Genomic DNA, 9,127 nt, shown 5'->3' on the forward strand with positions numbered 1-9,127 from the left:
ATAAGGTCCTTAAGGTCAGGATTTGACCTCAGGCCTAGTTCACTACATCAGTTTATCTGCTAAAATTAACAGCCTTGATTGTGGTGATTTGGTTGTTTTAAGAAGTTGATATTGCTTAAAGAGAGAGAAATAGTTTGTTTGAGTCAGCAGACAGATCTGGGATCTGGAGTCGGGATAAATGGCATACCCCACTCTCTACCGGATGCGGGGAGAGATGATTGCTGGGTTTTTATTGAGTTTCTCCCATGACGTGACTCCTCACAAATGAAACAAGAAAGCTGACTACACTGAGAAATAATAAGAGAAAAGCGCTGAGTCCCTCAGAGACCCATACCTGGTGATGAGAGGACTAAAAGATTAAAACAACATTGTTTTTTATATTAAGAGGTAATTTGCACTGGTGACCGTGTTGTTTGTCTGTTCTGGTCTCTGTTTGTCAGTTGGTGGCGTGACTTGACTGTCAGAGAATAACTGATAGTCCACCGCCGTGTGGACTTGAGTTATTTACTCACAGTCATGTGAGAAACTAAAATTGTGAGTTTGAACTCTAGAGAAAGTTAAGGCACGCCGGACGAGTGATTGTGTTCGGTTTTTATGAGACCGCTACATGTGAAAACAGCTGTGTTCTGTGAGTGGAGCGGGGTTGCCAGGTCTCAAGATAAGAAAGGAAATGTGTGTGTGTGTTCCTGTTTTTGCTACAGAGTGGGGACCATCATAAGTTCTTAACCAACAAAGTGAGGTCATTTTTGGGAAGTGAGGACATTTGCCTGGTCCTCACTTTGTTTTCAGTGGTAATCAGCTGTACTAGCTATATATATATATCTATGCTACTGTCTCTTTTTCAGAACTAGTGGTCCTTACACTGCTGGTCTATTTACTTGGTCCTCGCTTTGTAGTGGAAACACGAGTGTGTGTGTGTGTGTGTGTGTGTGAATTTTTTTTTGTGTGTGTGTGTGTGTGTGTTCATTGTGAGAATGTGAATTTTGACAAAGACTATTTTATTTTATTTTGTGAAAACGTGAATTTTGACAAAGAGTGTTTGCACAACAGGAAGCTGTTATGATGGACGAAGTATTTGACAAACAAATACATGACAGCCAATGGGGAACTGGTCCATGGGTGACTTTACAGGCACAGATTGACAATTTAGTAACATACCTAACGGAACATTACGACAATGACAAGAAAAAGGGAGGCAAGATTAAGACCAGAATGGAAGAACTCATAGTTAAACAGGGAGCCAGCATCACCGAGTGTAGGCCATTGGGCATTTTTTTGCTGAAGCTCCTGAGAGGGTTGAAAACTAAATTGACTGAGTGCATGTCCAGAGAACAGGAGGCGAAGGTGTTTACAAGAAATAAATGTAAAAGAGACAGAGAGGAAGTCGAGAGAGAGTTGAGGAAGTGTGAAAAAATGTTGGTATCCTGGCAGAGAATAAAACATGGTCTAGTGCAGAAAAAACAGGATGTGGCCTCCAGCTCACTGCCACCTCCTTATCTGAGTGGCAAGGGGCCCACTCAGGAGGCGGGCCCATTACCAGACAAACGGACAGCCCCTAAGGGGCTGTACCCAATCATTGAAATCCTAGATGGAAGTTTATTGGTGCAGCCAGCTGCCAGAGAATGTACACCACCACCCACTCACAACCCACTCTGGATGGGGACAGAACTTGAAATCGCCTCTACGCCAAGAGAAGATATTGACTCAGAAAAAAGACAGAAAACCCTCAGCCCCACCTCCTCCTCCTCTGTGTCAGGGGAGGAGGTCGACAACAAAGAAGATAGGAGGAGAGACGATTTGGATGATCATGTACAGTTATTTCAAGACGTAGAAAAAACACTGCATGAGACTGAGGAACAGATGACCAGAATTAGATTAAAGCTTGAACAGGCAGAGAAGCAAAAGCAGAATAAAAGGAGTATAGATGAGACTGGAGTTAACATCTCTCTGGTAGCCAAGGGAAAGGTCACGGAGAGAGGAGAAAAAGGAGGTTTTCTGACAGAAGAAGAGCTTCTAGGAGCATGCGAGGACTTGTTAGCAGATTATGAGAGAGAAGAAAGAGAAGTTTATGCGGAGTACTGTGAGAAGACACACCCCATGACACTCAGGTCAAGACAGGCGCTGGGAAACTACCCCTTACTGCAATCAGCAGGAGGGAGACTGAAATATGTACCTTTTCCCTTGGGAGATAGAGACGCGTTGGTTGATAAGCTTCCTAGTATCTCGGCAGGAGGAAGCTTATGGTTATTTGAGCTGGATGGACTCACGAGAGGAATGACTGGCACTAGGAGATTTTAGGGCAATTTTAGGACGTTGTGTCACCCCTATGGTGGGACATGAGTTGGAACGAGCCACTCGCACTGACACTCAGCCAAACCACACTCCTTTAGCAGTGGTAATTACACAATTAGCCAGACAAATTAAACGACCGCTCCCTTTGTCTACTCCGGCAGCAATACCAAAATTTGAATGTGACCCTAAGGTCCACCCGAAAGATTACATCACTCAAGCAGTAGAGATTTGGATGAGACACACAACAGTTAATCCAAAAGGTGGACCATCTAATCTGACTGAATTGTTCAGAGAAGCAGTTTTGAAGGGAGTACCTGATGAAGTGTCAGAGCTGATGGTGAAAAATCCTGATCTCCCAGGGTGCGAGCATGCTAAGTGGGAAAAATATTTACTACATAATTTGCAGGTGGCACAGGACAAGTTAAAAAAGAAAAAAGATGAAAGAGCTGACCTAGAAAATCAACTCATCAAGTTACAACTTCAGGAAGCACGACAGAAGGTATCAAAGAACAAGGATAAATCTGAGAAAATGATGTTAGCTGCGGGAACAGGGAATGTTTCACAACTTGCACACAACAATGTCGCACCTGTGACTAATCAGTATCCTGGAGGAGGAGTTGTCTCCTCTCCATATCCCGATCCCTCTTTTCCCTTCCCGTCTTTTCCATTTGCACGCAGGTCTGGTGGGACTGGACGTGGAGGAGGTTGGCGTGCTGGTGGTTGTGCACAGGGAGGCATGGCGCGTGGACGAGGGGGCTGGGGTGCACCCGGGCAAAGGAACCTGCAAGACAAAATCTGCTACAACTGCAGGAGACCTGGCCATTGGGCCAGACAGTGCAGAGCCCCACCCATGCAGGGGAGTAAAGGCAGAGGGTCACAAGGTATGATTCCACACAATCCTGCTAACATACCACCTCCTGCCGGTGGCCAGTACCTGCAGTGGGAAGAAGACGTGTACCAACTATATTGACACACCCCTGAGACCCGGTCAGGTAACATGACTTCTGCAGATCCCATGTTATCTGCCAGAGTGGGAGGTCAACCTATGAACTTTCTAGTGGACACAGGAGCCACATATTCGACTATAAACAGCACCCCCATCAACAGTTTAACATCAAAAACTGTGTCTTTGACAGGGTTCTCAGGGAAAGAGCAGAGTCTGCACTTAACAAAACCATTGACTTTTAACCTAGGGGACCAGACGTTGCAACATTCTTTTGTCTGCTGCCCATCTACTCCTGTGAACTTACTGGGAAGAGACTTGCTGATCAAGCTGGGAGCTACCGTACTGTGTGGTACAGATGGGCTGACAGTTTCGCTACCAGATGGCTCCATCATGCATTGCAGAGACTCAATCACAGATGGACAATATTTGTTACACCCTGTCACTCCAGAGTACGCAGACATCTATTGGGGCCGGTTGACACATGAACAGTCGAGCTGTCTCCTGAAAACATTCCAGACCTGGAAGCCCTGGCTCATCAGTCTGTGTGCCTATGTTTCTCCTGCTGACCCGCCTCACGTCACCCTCTTCTATGACCGGGAACACACAGACTGGTACCGAGAAGCCTTCTCATCTGACCTTGAGGGTAAGACTTGGCAAATTAAAATTGAAAATGTTTATGTAGCTCCTGAGGGAGTATCAGCAGCAGTAACACTGACCACTGAACAGCTTAGCTGGTATCAAATGAGTGATCTTCAGCACATAAGCAGAGCATCCTGACACATCCAAAACCACTACGGGTGAAGGACATGTTATCTTTCCTTGGACTCACCGGTGATAGTCGTAGCTATTTGCCATCATACACGGACCTGACTCAACCCTTATGCCATCTGGTCAGGGAACAAGGTATGAGAAATTTGAATAGTCCACTAACCTGGACAAAAGAAACAGAAGATGCCTTTACTCATCTAAAACAACACATGGCATCGGCAGCTGAATTAACCTTACCAGATTACAGCTGTCCTTTCTTCCTGGATGTCTCTGTAACAAAACACGCAATAAATGGGGTTTTGTTTCAGAGAAAAGGGGGAGAGAGGAAAGTATTACAGTACCTCTCACTTATGATGGACAACATGGAAAAAAGACATCCTCCATGCACACAACATGCAGCTGGGATAGCAAAACTGATTCAAAAAATAGCACACATAGTTATGGGCCACACCCTGCAGGTGCTGACAACACATAGCGTGGTTGCCTATGTGAACTCACAGTGTTTTATGATGACAGCTCTTAGACAACACAGACTATCAAAAATCTTAGAAGCCCCCAACATAACGTTCTCACATGAGGGAATAAATATGGCAGATTGTGTTGCAGAAGGTGAGCCTCACCGATGTGAAGAGCTGGTGGTCAAGCTGGAGAAAGTGAGGCCAGATCTAGATGCATCCCCACTTTGGGGAATACAGGTAAGACACTTATTCACAGATGAGTGTTGTTACAGACATCCAATAGAAGGCCTGAAAGCAGGTTATGCAATAGTGGAAAAAACAGATACAGGCTATGAAGTGATAAAAGCAGAACAGCTAGAAGGTGCACCATCTGCACAGAGAGCAGAGGTCAGAGCAGTGGTAGAAGCACTGAAACTAGCAGAAAATCAGAAAGTGAATGTTTACACGGATTCCGCCTATGCAGTAGGAGTAGTCCATGTGGAACTTTGTCAATGGATTAGAGCAGGTTTTGTGACAGCAGGAGGAAAAACCATTAAACACGAAGCAGACATGAAAGACTTAGCAGAGGCTCTTCTGCTGCCCTTGAGAATGGCAGTAATGAAATGCAAAGGACATGATAACAGTGACTCCTACACAGCTCAGGGCAATTAAGCAGCGGACAACGCAGCAAAAGCTGCAGTAGGATACCCTCCCTTGATGATGACAGTCGCAGTAGAGGAAGAGATAAAATACAAACTTACACTTGAACAGGTTACTGAACTTCAAAAGGGGGCGGCACTAGAAGAAAAAGAACATGTGGAGACTAAGGAGGGTGACTGAGAAGGAACAGTGATTGATGTACAGACTTGCTTTGCTAGATCATTTGTGTGTAAATAGGAGATGTTAAGTTACAACGCTCTTAATAACCAAATTATTTATCTTTCTTCCTTTGAATGTGTACATGATGGATCTCTTAGGGGGATGCCCCTAGACCCAGAAGAACAATGAAAATGTGGTGGATCTGTGTTCTTAAATACATTTGATTTGACCATGACTAAGACTGGACTGGACTGATAAATTAATTAGGTTCTCGTGTATAGAGTGTTTTTAACCACATTTTTACGATAGTCATATATTGTGAAACTTTTGTTTTTGTTTTACCTAAACAGATCTCCGGAGGAGCTATGGCAGAGCTGAATAACTGATTTTGACTTCCTTTTATTTTTCCAGCTCCATTTATCAGCAAAGTCAATGTTTAATGCTGTATTGTGCTGTTTTGAGGACAGGGTGATTAATGAAAATATATTTTCTGCGCATGCGTTTACTAAATTCTTTCCCACAGGCAGGAGGAAAGAAGACAAATAAAATCTATCATCTTAACTAAAAATTAACATCACTCATGCCAAATACTCACCACTAAACTTTGAAACCTTAACTCTTCTGATTACTCATCTTCACTGCATGTGGTAATCACATATTGCTGTGTTTCTTGTGAAAAATAACTTTGCTTCTTTCAGGAAGAACCAGAGTAAAGGACTCTGGAGAAATCCTTCATATCCTTTTTTGAGGTTTAGGTTCTGACGGGTCAGTGACCAGGGCACTGGAGGGATTGAGGACGCTGAGTGTACTGGTCATATGTGGTTGCTGCTGTGTGCCCTGTGCAAGATCACTCGTGGTACGATGTATCACCTCGACCATCGAGAAAGGGAGCGGGGATAGACCTTCTGGATATCAGATGTTGTCAACCAGCGATCCTTCAAGCCACACGGAATTCGAGCTCTCCCTGGTGGCATAACCCGAGAACTGCTGACACTGGCTTCACAACCTGTCACCTAACATGTGTTTTACACCATTTTTCTTTGCTTTAAGTTGATTCTTATACATATTATAATTACATGTGTTACTTTGCTTCCCCTGCTCCCAAATTACTGTTGAGTATTGGTTTGGATATTTTATCATACTGCTAGCAATAGGAAACTTCATTTCATTTCATTCATTCATTTATTTCTTTATTTAAATTAGGACAATGCATATTAATCAACATGTCAGCAGTAAGCATCAATGTAAATATGCCGGAGTTAGCACAGTAGCTAATTTTCATCCGTTGTCCTAAGGCAGGTAAGAACAAGAAACATCCCACAAAACAGAAGAGCAGAGAATAATACAAACATCACCTATATAGAACACAACACAACATGAGATTACAATAAAGATATAATACCATAAGAAAATAGACAAAGTAATCTACACATGAGTGCACTTCTGGTTAGTTTTCAGCCAATGTTTCAAAGAGTTTTTAAAGCTGGAGTAGGTGCCACAGCTCCTGATTGAAACTGGCAGTGTGTTCCACGACTGTGTGCCTCTGATGGACACCACCATTTGGCCAAATTTAGTCCTGCGCTGCTGTACATCACAATCTCCTCTTGTCAGTGCTCTTGTGTTTACTGTACTTTTTTTTTTTTTTTTTTTACTTACAAAATACATTAAAGGAGGAGGAGCAAGTCCATTTAAAACTTTAAAAATCAGGCAAGCATCCATAAAAATCTGATAGCTATAAAAATCCAAAATGTTGTACTTATTTATGATGTTACAATAATGATACCGTGGAGGCTTTTTGTCAAAAATTTTCAGAGTTTTCTTAAAAAGAGACTTTAGGGGCTTCATGATGACCTCTTACTTAGATAAATGCATGTGGCCACATCTTAACTTTTACTGAAACTCTCTCTCTCTTTTTCAGTCTGTGACAACGCAATGGACGATGCCTCTATGAGATGGACCTTAATTGTCCAACCAATTCGTAGTCATTGTTCAGGCCAACAAGTTGTGGTCCTTTTAAAAGACAGGCATTCACTTTGTAACCAACTGACAGAGAATTACATTTTTAGACATTGTATTGAATTTTTTCCACTGTTGTGCTATATTTATCTTATTAATGGCTCAATTGATTGCAATTGTTATATCATTTAAACAGCAATTTTGTTAAACTTATGACACAAGGTAAGGATGATTGTAAGAGTGCACTGGAACACCATCTTGGTCGTCGTCACAAGGGGCGCGAGGCGTTGTGCTGTTTTTACCCCGCACCACTACATCGTTGCCCCGGGGATTTTTCCGGCACAAGTTCTGGACACTCGTCAGGGACAGATGTTTGCAGCCAAAGAGGTGGTCCCCTTGGGGGGACCAAAAGGGGGAAATGTTGTATAATGTCATCTTTTCTGCTATGCTCTGACATGAAGTATTTCTCTGTGTATGGTAAAAAACTGCAAAATCATGATATACGTCATATAAGTTCATGATCTGCTTAACTCCTTGTACAAAGAGGACCAGACTACTGTTATCTTGCCAGAACAGATCACAGTCAGCTGGGGGCAGTGGGCGAAAAAACAAGACCATGCCAGACCACACCCAGGAACATCAGCTGCCCCAGAGAATAACATCATGATAAGAAAATCCCAATGTAACTGATACGGCTGTATTTAAACAAAGCAAATACTTTTGTAACTCAGACGTGAGAGACGTGTGAGACATGTAAAATGGATGTAACGTGCATGTGAGGCGTCTCCCTTCCAGCGCTGTGAAGGTAAAATAAATCTTTGTCTGAATTCAGAACCACTTCTCAGGCTGTGTTTTTGACTCTGTCTTCCTTCCACTGAATGATCTCAGGTTGAGGCAGTTTTGAGCTAAGTGTTTGAAAGTTGGTTCTCATAGTTTTAAAATACCTCAACAGACACCAGAATGACTCTGTTGAAGGTAAACGCTGTGGTCCCAAAATAGAACCTGCTAACAGATGATTAATATTAATAACAGATGAATATTGAATCAGACTTTTAATAATTGGATTGTTTATTTTTCCCTCTCAGCAGCCTGAGAAGACAGAGCTATGGATTGGGGAGGTGAGTCTGGCTAGGCCCAAAAAAAACACAGACAGGTAGCATTCAGATACATACAGCATCCATCTGAGGTTGATCATGACCCTCTAGTGCCGGGTGCCGGATCGGATACCAGATGTGTCAGGTGGACGCTGAAGTTGGGTCTGGGAAGCTGACCAATCGGATGCTTCAAAGAAACTGTCAGTCGAGCACCACTGACACAACAACAAATAAATTGTCAGCCAAACAATATGACTTTTCAAAGCAAAGATCTATCAGTCCAACAACAAACTGAATTAACTGTCCAGAGGGGGTCCTGGAGTTGTCAACTGCGGGAACATCCAGTCAAGTCTCGCTGTATGCTGAGCTATGCACTGTTACACAAAGCTGAACTGGTCTCCAGATCAAGGGAGACAAACTGAAGACTGAAAGGCTGAAAGAAAAGCTGGTGGTCCATCTGTCCAAGGTCACTAACATCAACTGCAGCCTGACGGAGGTGTCAACCCCACATTTGGTCTGTGATGGTCATCCGAGCGCCTTGGGGTCTGGATCAAAACTGCAGTTGGCTTTGATAGTCAAAGGTGAAAATGGCTGCCGTGTCCGCACGTACGGATGGCCGTTGTGCTTCACGGGAGCTATTAATCTCTAAAATTAAAATTTTATTTAACTGCAAACAATTCAAACGAGTTAAACTAATATTGTTGACTCACTTAATGGTCCGTGGTGGATCAGGTTCACATGTCGTGGCTTTGCTGACTGTTGGAGCCGCGTGAGTCGCGTGGGATCCTGTGGGCGTTGGCCGCTGGGTAGCGGTC

This window comes from Nematolebias whitei, chromosome 10, assembly GCF_014905685.2.
Source record: "Nematolebias whitei isolate Nwh7 chromosome 10, NemWhi1, whole genome shotgun sequence".
In the NCBI taxonomy this organism is placed as follows: domain Eukaryota; kingdom Metazoa; phylum Chordata; class Actinopteri; order Cyprinodontiformes; family Rivulidae; genus Nematolebias; species Nematolebias whitei.